This window comes from Ovis canadensis, chromosome 1, assembly GCF_042477335.2.
Source record: "Ovis canadensis isolate MfBH-ARS-UI-01 breed Bighorn chromosome 1, ARS-UI_OviCan_v2, whole genome shotgun sequence".
In the NCBI taxonomy this organism is placed as follows: domain Eukaryota; kingdom Metazoa; phylum Chordata; class Mammalia; order Artiodactyla; family Bovidae; genus Ovis; species Ovis canadensis.
In genome coordinates, this window is record NC_091245.1 from 17,267,573 (window position 1) to 17,279,669 (window position 12,097).

Consider the following 12,097-nt stretch of genomic DNA (forward strand, 5'->3'; position numbering starts at 1 on the left):
TGCAGATATTTCTATTGCTTCTTATAGTTCTGTCATCCTTTTCTTCTTATATTGTGCTTTGCTATTAGCATATATTTAATATTTCAAACTGATATTTTTCCTGGTAAAAAAAACTTTTTATCCCTAGTGATGTTTTAACCGTAATATCTGGTTCACCTGATATTGAGCTTATTGTTTGACAGTATGCATTTTACCATTCTTTCCCTTTCATTCTTCGTGTAGTTTTAAGCTATAGGTAAGTCTTTCTCAACTAGCTGGGATATCATACACTCTGTTTCTATTCTTTCCCTGGTTATTCTATAAAATGCAACATACATTGTTCACTTGTCAGTCTAAGAATAATTATTAATCTTTACTTTCCTTAAAGGAAATACCAAGGCCTTAGAATGCTTTCTTAACTTATATGCCACTGTTGTCTTATATTCAATTTTCCATGTTTTAATGCATAAGATGTTAAATTCTATTTTATATTTCATTTTTCTTATGTTTACCTACATATTTACCTCTTTACTATCTCTCATCTTTTACCACTGGAATCACTTTCATTCTGCCTAAAGGAAAAACAATCAGTGAAATTTGTGGCAGGCAAACTCATAAAGTGGTAGTAAACTACATTTTCTTTACATAGAAATGTCTTCATATTGTCATCTTCTTGAAAGATAGTTTCTCTGTGCATAGAATCCTAGGTTATCAGCTTCTTCATTACAGAAAACATTCCACTGCTTTCTTTCTGTCATTGTTGGGAAGTGTGCAAATCACTGTCTTCAAGGCAAGTTGTCTTTTTCTCTGGATATTTTTAGAATTTTCTCTTTGTCTTTAGTGCTCTTCTTGTGAACGTTTGGCTTGATATGTTTTATTAATTCTGGAAAAACAGCAGTCATTATCTCCTCAAATAGTTGCTTCTGATCCATTCACCATTGCCTTTTGGAACCTCAATTAAGAGTACATTAGAACTCCTCGCTTTATCCTCCATGTCTCTTTTTTAATTGCATTGCATTATAGTTGATCTATCCTCTAGATGTCTTTTAACGTCTCTTCCATATTTTCTGTCTTTTTGTCTCACTATGCAGCATTTTGGGTAACTTCTTATAATATAGCATCCAATTCACTATCTCTCTTTGCTTTGATCTAACACGTTGTCTAATGGTAATCCATTTGGTTTTTAGATTTCAGTTTTGTATTTCTATTTCAAGAAGTTCAATTTGGTCTTTTTCTAACCTATTAAGTAACTTTTAACTGCTAGTCATTCTCTGAAGACATTCATAAGTTTGCTTTAATTATTATGGAAATAATAAGCATAGTTATTTATTTGTCCCTGATAATTCAATACATAAAAAATGTAGGAGTCTTTTTGTTCACTCATCATGTTTTGTTTCTGACTGTTACTGCTCACTGGCCCTGGAAAACTAGAAAGATTACTTCCTTTAGAGAAGATTCATCTTCTGCCAGGTTAGGGGAGGGTAGGGGAAGGGAGCACTAGCAACCTGGAAGTATCTTAAAGCTAATTCATGGTTTGAAGTTCTCTGAATCAAGGTGATATAAAACCATCCTCAAAGTCTGTACAAAGGCCAGCCAGTGGCTGCAACCTACCCTTTCTTTTTTTTCTCACTCTTCTCAGTACCTGAGTACCTTTCCTGTTGCCACTTAGGATAGGGAGACATGGTTTTACTTCTGGTTCACCTCTACCCTGAAGAGTCCCAGCTTTGTTTGGAGACAGTCTTCTATGAGACTATCCACCTTGAGCAACCCCTGAACTTTGAGCAAGGCTGCCAAAACCAAAGCCCATACTTATTAAGATCAACAAATCTTCTCAGGCTAAAAGCTACTTAAGTGCTCTAGTGATTTGTACATCTCTCTCTATGATTTCACCTGATCACAGATTTTGGCCTGACAGTTCTTTTTTCTCTTCTCAGCTCTTTAGAGTTTTTGTCTCAATTTTAAATTTTAAAAAATATCTCCAACACTTTAAGATTTTTTCAAAGGGAACCGCAGTCCAAATAAACTTACCTATCATTATCAGAAACAAATGTCTACCATTTCCTTTTTTCATGATCACTGAATTCATTTTCCTTAACAGCTACAGTATTTGCATGAGGTTCCTCTTGGCAGGCGGAGAAGGCAATGGCACCCCACTCCAGTACTCTTGCCTGGAAAATCCCATGGATGGAGGAGCCTGGTAGGCTGCAGTCCATGGGGTCGCTGAGGGTCAGACACGACTGAGTGACTTCACTTTCACTTTTCACTTTCATGCATTGGAGAAGGAAATGGCAACCCACTCCAGTGTTCTTGCCTGGAGAATCCCAGGGACGGGGAGCCTGGTGGGCTGCTGTCTATGGGGTCGCACAGAGTCGGACACGACTGAAACGACTTAGCAGCAGCAGCAGCCTCTTGGCAGGAGAGAGGAGGACAACTAGGATACCCTTTCAAATTACCTGTTTTCACAACCCAAAGGCTCTCTTCCTCCTTGCTACCATAGAGACAGAATAGATATGGCTACTTTCCTATGTGATTATTTAACAATCATTCTTTTTCCTCTTTGAATCAAACTGTCAGGAGACTGCTTCTACCAGCTATACATCCAGTTTCCACAAAAATTACTGCAAGCAAGGGATATAGCTTTTACACATCATGGTACACTTTTCACCTTAAAGAATGTGATGTTTATGGTACTTATTAAGATCTGATCTTTGTTGCTCCTCTCTCTCTCTCTCTCTGTACTGCCTCCCTTCACTTCTTCCCACCTGGCTTCCCCCGATCTCATCTATTTGGGACAGTCCTTACACACATTTTGAAGTCTATAGATTAAATTTCTCTCCTAGTTGAGCTGGAAATGGAGATTGCAAGATTTTCACTATCACTTTTTCACCTTTCTTGTTATTTTTGAATGTTTTCAAGGGAGAGAGGGGAAAATGCTAACTACTGAAATAATGTTTATCCTCAAAGGTCGGAATCATCTTGATTCCTGTATCTCATATGCAGTACAAAAAAATACATCATTGAGTCCTGTCAACTCAGTCTTTGAGATATACTCATAACTTGTTCACTTTGACCTCCTCCATCTCTACCCTAGTCCAAGTCACCCTTGTATTTTATCTGGTTTATTGCATAGCCTCCTAACTAGCTGTCCTAAAGATACCTTAGGTGCTTTGTAGTCTATTTTCCATAAGGTATTTACATTTCTAAAGTTTTTAATTGAAGTAGAGTTGATCACAATGTTGCGTTAGTTTCAGGTATCCATCAGAGTGATTCGGTTATACTGAGAATACATACATGCCCTATTTCAGATTCTTTTTCATTGTAGCTTATTATACAATATTGAATTGAGTTGCCTGTGTATGCAGCCCTTGCTTACCTATTTTCTATACAGCAGTTTGCATCTGCTAATCCCAAGCTCCTAATTCATCCCTCCCCTCACTCTGTTTCCCTTTGGTAATCCTGTTTATTTTCTATGTTTATGAGTCTGTTTATGTTTTATAAATAAATTCATGCATATTATTTTTAAACTCCACATACAAGAGATATCATATGGTATTCATCTTTCTCTGTCTGACTTCATTCATGTAGGATGATAATCTCTAGGTCCATCCATGTTGCTGCAAATGGCATTATTTCATTCTTTTTTATGACTAATATTCCATTGTATATCTATATACCAAATCTTCTTTATCGTTTCATCCGCCAGACATTTAGATTGCTTCCATGTCTTGGTCACTATAAATAGCAACATTTACATTTTTTAAGACATAAGCCAAATCATGCCACCTATCCTCAAAATCTTCCAATGGCTTCCTATCTCACGAGACTAAAATTCAAAGTATTTAACATAGCTGTGAGGCCCTAATCCCCTCTCTCCCTTCTCTCCTCTCCCATTATTGTTGCATTCCAGCCACAATATCCTCCTTGCTGCTCTCCAAACAGGTCAAGCATATACCCACCTCAGGACCTTTGCACTTGCTAAATTGCTACAACCTTAGTTCCCTCATGGATCACTCCTTCTCACTTCTTTCACATCTCTGCTCAAATATAACTTTGTCAGGAGGTCTTCCTTGAACAACTGCTCTCACACATCACTACCCACAGATCCACTCCACGTCTCCTTACCCAGTTTATTTCTCTTCTTGGCACTTATCGCCACCTTATTTTTCTTATACTTGCTTTTTTGTTCGGAGTTGTTTTCTATAACCAAAATATAAGCTCTATGAGAACAGGGCCTCTGTCTGTTTTTGTTCACTGATGTATCACAAGCATGTAAACGGTGCCTGGAGCCATAATAAGCACCCAATAAATGCCACTGAATGAACGCTATGGCTACAAAGGAACCCAGCTGCAAGAAGTGCAGTGCGAGCAGAAACTGCGCAGCTGTCGCGCAGCTGTCACGCCGCGCTGAAACTGCGCGTCTTTGCTGTCACGCTGGCTCTCACTACTTGCCGTCCAGCTTCTCTGCTCATCAGCCACCTCCAACATCCTTGTCGCTGAGTCTACAAGTCTTTCCCACCTGAGGTTCCTCAGCTCAGTGTCTAAATCCCAAATATCTGACTGGTCTGCCTTAGTCCAAGAACCCACCCAGAATCCAATTAACGACTGTTGAGGAACAGATGAGGGGTCGCGGCAGGGGTGGGGGGCGGGTAGACATGTCTATTCACATGCCAAGTAGAGTCACCTTCTCCAAACTCTCTAAAAATGGGGAACATGCTGGCAATCTTTAACTCAGATGCAGATCAAGCGTCCACTAACACATCCCTGACAATGGCAGAGAGAATGTATGTGAATTCCACTGATACAAGGGTGCCTCCAACAAGTGTCCTCAGAGTCCTGCAAGTAATATAAGTGAGTGAAGAGGGCACAGTGGTAAAGATGGCAAACTCAGGAGTCTCTGCTACATCCAAAGAAGTGCAGCTACTAGAACTAACTCCTGCCAAGGAGGAATGTGGGTCTAGAGTTGCCAGATCTTCTGATGGTTCAAGAGAAGCCAAGAAATTTGGAAATTTGGAAACTGTAGTGTGAAATATCCCACTTTAAAAATGACAACTAATCCAATTTTTGAAAAACAAAACATCATGCAGACCAAATAAAACACATCTGCTGATCAAATCTGGCCCAGGGCTACTCGTGAGCAATTCTGTTTTATACAGTCAGCTCAAAAATAGGACACAGGTAATTTATCACACTCAAGAGCAATGTTTCCCAAGGGGTTCAGTGTGAAGATTTCATTAGCTGAAGTAACCAGAACTCTCGCTCCCCTTTTACAGCACCTGCCCTATCTTCTCTGCCAGTCCTGATACAAATGCCCACCAACTTTTACCCACGAGAGACATGGCTTAGTGGAAAGAATTACAGCCTTGGAATCAAATAAATTGGGTTAAAACCCAGTGCTACCTTCTAGCTTTCCTTAACTTCTCTAAAATTCAGGTTCCTCATCTGCAACCTGAGAATACTAATTCCCACCTAGAAGCATTCTAAGGAATGATATTACTATAAGCACAGTACCTGGTACATAATAGAGGCACAGAATAGGTAACTTTTATTAATAGAGTAGGAGCCAGTCTTCCCATAGAAAGGCATGATAGCTGAAAATCTACAGTTGTGATACAGGATGTTCACAAGCTCATACCACCTAAATCTTTTGTGGGATAAGTAGAGGGAAAAGATGCATTTAATAAATAAAATGCAGATAAGAAATACAGTCATGCAAGGGCCCAGGTCTTCACACTAATGGAAATACTGGTGAACTTGGTCCAGAATGAATACATTTGTAGAAACCAGCACTAATTAAAATCCATAGACATCAATTATCTGATTATTCAAGAACTCTCTCAACTTTTGAAGCCAGGTTTTGTATGCATATTACAACACAACACTGAGTCAAGTAGATGCATGCCAATTCTCCAATGGCCTAAAAATTTAATCCTGTAGCTCAAGGAGACATAACCAGGAGAAAAAAATCCCTGCAGGCCAGGTGTAAAGGGCAGTGCTGACTCCATCTGGTGTGGGCTGCCAGGGGGCTGGAGCAGGACTGTCCAACATCCACCATCAAATTCAGGGGAGCGACTGCTATGGGAGAGGACCCAAAGCCATCAGGAGGAATGCCTCTCTCGCCCACCCTGCCGTGCACTTTCCAGAAAGGAGCCAGGTGCAAGCTGGAGGGCCACACAACGCACACCTAAAGGGTCATGAAACAGGAAAGGGGTCATCCTAAAATGAAACATGTAAATGAAGTTCAATGCAGGAACTGAGAGCACCCTGGACTACAGAAATCAGAAACACCTTTCTCCTGGCAGGGAACTCTAAATAGGTTTCGCCCTCCATGAGGTTTAAAAAGAGTTTTGTCTCTGATTGGCTGTGCTTCCCCACCAAGGAAACCTGACCTCCCCCATCCCAGATCTTCCTGGGCCTATTCCTATTCCTCAGGCCCTCAAGGCTGCTATAATCATCCACGTCCATTATCAGCTTTCCTCCAGAGGCTACCAAGCACCGGAAAATCACTTATCTCCTTCACTGTCAAGCCTCCCCTGATAGGCAGGCCATCAGTAATTATTTAAGCTATTTTCTAGATTTAAAAGATGGGGGTGCGGGGTAGTCTAACATGGGTGGAGTATAGATCAAGATAGACAGGAATTGGCAATCGTTGAAGCTGGGCATTGGGCAAATAGAAGCTTATTATACTCTTTTTTTCCATTTTTGGGTATGTTTCAATTTTTCCATACTATAAAAGTTTTGAAACAAAGGTTTCAGGAGAACACAGCTACAGCTGAAAACAAAATCAGGTGCTCAACCCTCTCCATTCTGTGTCTGGACACAGAGGAATCTGGAAAGTGCTCAGATCAACAGCCTCCAGGGTTCCTGCACTCCCAGGACAGAGATAGTATCTTCGAGGCATACACTCAGTCCTCAACAAACCACCTTTGAAAAACTCCTAGAACTTTTCAGAATTATTCTGGCAAGACCCAGCTTCCCTTCTTGGCCTATAAACCCTTGTGCCTCCACAAATTACCCTGACAACCTCAACCCACTCCAAGGGCCTCTACTTCCTGTTCCAAACTACCGTGTTGAGCAATCCAGTTATTGAAATAGCTCCTGGGTGGCAGACGAGCGTCTGTTAAGCTGCTTCTCCCTCCTGCAAGTCAGAAGCAAGGGTGCTGTTATCACTTTCAAGGAGCCAAGGAACACTTTATACTTTCTTCTTCCTCTTCCTTCTAACCTCAATTTGCTCCTAATAAGAAATTGTTTTCATCATCTAAAGTAGAGTTTTTCAACCCAACCCTATGAGCATCTCAGCGTTTCCTGTTTGGCGGGCCAGCCTGTGCATTGCGGGCTGTTCGGCAGCTTCGCCGGTCTCTGCCCACTGGATGCCCGTAGCATATACACTGTCCCCAGTTGCCACAACCAAAAATGTCTCGAGACATTGAAAGAGTTCCTTAGGGGGCAAAATCGCCCCTGGTTGAAAACCACTGGTCTAAAAGATAGTGAAAAACCAAGATCGTCGTCCAGGCAAAAAAAAAAAAAAAAAAATGAGATATACAGTTTATTTCTACATACACTATTAGATAACATATTTCAATGTATATATTTATAAATAGAAGAAATATCACATCCCAAGTCAGAAACACATAAAGGAACAAGAGAAAAATGAACTCATAATGCTTGCAACTATTTCTTCTGTCTTTGTGGCTTCCTGTGTAAATCTTATTTGTTTCCTCCAGATTATTCTGTTTCCAAGCCAATGCAGACATCATCTCACAGTAAGTCCTCTCTGAAGTGCCACACCATCCGTGTTGGGAGGGGAAACTCCTAATGAGGTGAGGTGTGCTGGCCTTCCAGCACATAGTCGACAGGTGTCACTGGAGAACAGAAGCCCCAAGAGAAGACTTCCCCAAGAAATCAGAAGAAAGCACCCGGAACACATCCTCCCGGTAGAGCTTCAAATATCAATAGATTGCCATCATGGCCAAGAAGCAAAGGCTAAGCAAGCAGCATGCGAGGTGACAACACCCAAGAGGAAATACTATTCTATTTCTTCATTACACAGAGGGAGTTTCCCGTGGTACACTCCCCTCCTCAGAAGAAAGAAAATCTGCTCTGTGCTCTCTGTTCCGCACAGGCCTTACACTCATCAGTCTATTATTCAGCTTCGGAGGATTTACGGACAAAGCTGTCTCTCCCAGCTCCACTCCCAATGGCCCCCTGACCCCAGGGAGATGTTAACATGTTCCTCCTCTCTGATGCTATGGACAGGCAGGTGCTGGGCGCAGGGGATGCTGTCTTTTGGGCTCCATTCCTCCTGCAATCCCACTTCACTGCCTGTCTCAACCTGGATCCCCTCAATCCTAGATTCTGGCCAAGGCCTCCTAACTGATCTCCCTGGTTGAGAGTTTCCCTTCTAACCCAGGTTTCACATGGACGATGATCTTTCAAGGGCACAAGCCAGAAGAGACCAGAATCCTTCTGCTGTTTCTCGCTCCCTATCACTGGATACAATCCCAGCTTCTTTGGTGCACATTTTCCAAGCACACCAAATGGATGGCCGAGGAGGTGTCCAAGCAGGAGCAGGATGAGCATTGAGTGAAACAGGTGTGCACCCGTGGGGGATTCATCCACTGGATAGGTGGTGAAGGGAGGAAGGGAAAAGGGTGTTAGATGCAAGGACCGTAAAGTTTCCTTTTAATCCTGACTTGCCATGATGCTGGGAACTCCTAGATCTGCCATTCAGGTCCTGCCATCTGACCCCAAGCCTCCTGCAATGTGATACTAAATGATCATCCATGAATGCTCCTGAAGTAGTCCAGCACATGGTACCCCACTTCCATAAGATAACTTCTTTTCTGCTTGTCTTTTTTTTTTTTTTTCAATTACAAAGGAATGGTTTGGGCGGTAACAGAATTAAAACAGTCCTGAAATATTTTAAGATGAAGTGTCTCAACGACTGCACTCCCATGGTGACTGCTTCCAAGCATATGACATGTGCCCTCCACTCCTTCTCCATAACACATACACACACAGGTACACACCTCACTCATTTGATACTTGATCTTATACTGTGCCTTAGGGAGGAAAAGATTTAATTCTTACATGCATTGACTCATCTCTCTAGCTCCCCAAGAGGTTAAGCCTGGTTAGTTCATCTGCTTCCGTTGCAATTATCCCACCAATGAGGAAATGGGAGGCAGGGAGCTCAGGTACCCGCTTCAAAATCACAGATTAGTTGGCAACAGAGTTAAGACCAGAATAAGAACTCCTTTCCCAGTGTTCATTATTACACTGTAAGTGCTCTTCTCCACACAGTGCAGAGCACGTTCAGGAAGCAAGTAGAAATATTGCTTGGGAAAAAAATAACCTACAGAGGCAGGATAGCGCAGTGGTTAAGTACCTGGACCCTGAACTCAGGCTTCTGTCATTAGGATGTAGCTGTCATTTATGTGGGGCTTCCCTGGTGGCTCAGACAGTAAAGACTCCCCCTGCAATGCAGGAGAATGGGAGTTCGATTTCTGGGTCAGGAAGATCCTCTGGAGAAGGAAATGGCAACCCAGTCTAGTATTCTTACCTGGAGAGTTCCATGGACAGAGGAGCCTGGTGGGCTACAGTCCATGAGGTTGCAAAATTTACTTAAGTATGTGACCTGAGTCAATCAACTGGGCCTCAATTTCATTGTCTGAAACTGGGGTAATGATAGTACCTCCCTTACAGGGTTGTTGCGAGAATTAGATAAGTTAATACCTATAAAGCACCCAAAACAATGCCTGCTACCCATGCTAATAAAATCAGCATCATAGTTCTAATATAGCCCCCAAAACACAGTAAATATTATCCTTCTTAAAATTAAGTCTGGAAAGTCAAAATTAAATCTTGTTAACTTTGTTCCTTGTTCAAAAAGAAATCAACATGGGGGGAAAACTCACATGCTATTAGTCCACAAAAATTTAAGTGACACAGAGACTGAAATCATTTCTACAAAGAGAAATGACCTCATAATGACCTCATAGATCAAACGCATTGTAATACCTACCGTGCCAAAGGAAAAAAACCGTAACAGCCTCTAGCAGTAATTATCTAAGTAAAGTAGGCTGCAAATCTGTTGGAGAATTGTTTTTGCCATGATAATATTTCGAGTAAATTGGTGCTTCTATACTAAAAGTACTGGTGTTGCAGAACTGGCATACTAATAGAAAGATTATTAAAGAAACACTATTAAAATGAATTAGGTATTATTAAAGATTCAACACTACAACAGTGCCTGATTACAAGAGATTTCAAGCTATATTGCTTAATGGGCAGATAAAAGTGCTAATTAAGCCCACTCTTAGAGGATGTCCCTAGGCAGGTCTACAAACCACAGGCAGCAAGAGGTCTAAGGACTAAATGAGGAACCAGTAACACCAGCCCAGTTGGATACAGTCCTACCAGGAAGATGGGGAGAGATCAGGAAGAGCCAAGGTTTTCTGCACAGAAGAGGTAACCTGGTAAAGCACACAACCATCCAACTTTTTTGAATCTCAGGATTTTTGTTTGTTTTTTTAACTGCTTTGTCAGCAACACTTCTAATTGCTCCTTTGCTTAAGTGAAGAGATCCAAATAATCCACCATAGATTGGCGACCCTTAATAAACAGTATAAGCAGGGAGAGGCAGAGAAAGCCTTGCCGTGATCACCAAAGCCTTCTCAGGCAACCAGAAAACACTGAACAGCTCTCACGGCAGCACCTCGGCCAAAAGCATCTCTCACCGCAAACAGCCTAAAGCTCTCAGTGGTTCTTAAAAGAGTTGCTCAATTAAAGGCATTAGCCATGTGTTTCAGGATCTATTTTGCTTTCCCACCTTGTTAATTAACTAATCAGGGATGGCAAAGCGCCTCACAAATATAAAGTGTCAGGAAAATGCTAAGTAAATTCACCTACATGTTCTATCAACGCTCAATTAGGAAAGGCGGAAGAGCTAGAGGCTCAGCTGTCCCCAGAATGCTGCAAGCCAAGGGCCAGCTAACGTGAAGGCGGAGAGACCCGTGTGCCCTGCAGCAGCCTCCAGCCCAGAGTAGGGCTCTCGGCAGGACTTCTGGAAAGGAAACCTGGGCCAGGGCCACCCGGGGCAAAGCCAAAGCTGCTGGAGAGGCGCATCCTCACCGTTCAGCCTCCATCTCCCCGCATCGCTCAGATGTCAACAAACCCGGACCACAAAGTGAAACTTTCCGGGTCCCCACTGTCGTGCTGGGTGTCTGCCCTCTGCCTGCGAGAGCGGCGCGGGGACAGGTGTGGGGCCGAGGCTCAGGAAGGGACCCCCGCTCCCAGCCCCAGCGATTGTGTAATCGACCTGAGAAGGGGGTTCTCGGGACCAGCCCCACGCCGGGATGCGGAGGCGCGGCCCGGGGACCCGTCTGCTGGCGCGGCGCCGGGAAGTGTGAGGGGGATGGGGAGAACGGTCGTCCCGCCCCCCGGGACCGCCCCCGGGAGGCAAAGGGAGCCGCGGAGCTGACACAGCCCGGAGGGGGCGCCCGCGCTGCGGACCGCTGCCGAGCTTGGGGACGCGATGGCTCGGCAGTCCGGCCGGCCTTACCTGCGCGCCGGCCCGGCACGGCGGAAGGCGGTTCGGGATGCCGAGGCGGCGGACGGCGGTCGGCAGCGCCGGCAGCCACCCGGCCACGGCATGTAAGTAACCGCGGCGGCAGCGGCGGGCGCGGGACTGACAGCCCCAGGCCCCGCCTCCAGTCCCCGGGCCCCGCCCCCTCCGCGGCCGCGAAGCTGGCCCCGCCTTCTCCGCCCACCGCCGGGGTCAAGCTCGGTCCACCGGCCCGGGGGGGGGACGGGGACCTTCGCTTCCGATTGGTCCGGGAGGTAACCGCCCCGCCCACTCCCCCGCTCCATCCTTGGCCTCGAAGCGGCGCGTGCGCAGTGGCTACGATGTGCAACGCAAAGCGCCGAGTGCTGGCGTAGTTGGTCCCCCACCTCTTGTGCTGGGCATCTTACTTTATCCGGCACGACTGGGAGCGGTGGGTAACCTGAAGAACCAGAAGTCAAACTCTAGACTCCACGGTGAATTGTCTTTATTCACCTGTGAAGGAATCTACGAGAAAAAAACACAAAATGGGCCAGGCTCTAACCAAAGGAGACCCCC

The 12,097-nt window shown here is 44.2% G+C and overlaps 1 long non-coding RNA gene across 1 annotated transcript in view; it reads right to left on the reverse strand.

Moving 5' to 3' along the window:
* LOC138439408 (uncharacterized) overlaps positions 1–11,741 on the reverse strand; it is a 48,004-nt gene extending 36,263 nt beyond the window's left edge. The window contains exon 1 of the long non-coding RNA XR_011256724.1: positions 11,540–11,741. This is a non-coding gene — a long non-coding RNA (uncharacterized lncRNA). The remainder of the gene's footprint in view (positions 1–11,539) is intronic.
* Positions 11,742–12,097: the final 356 nt, after the last annotated feature.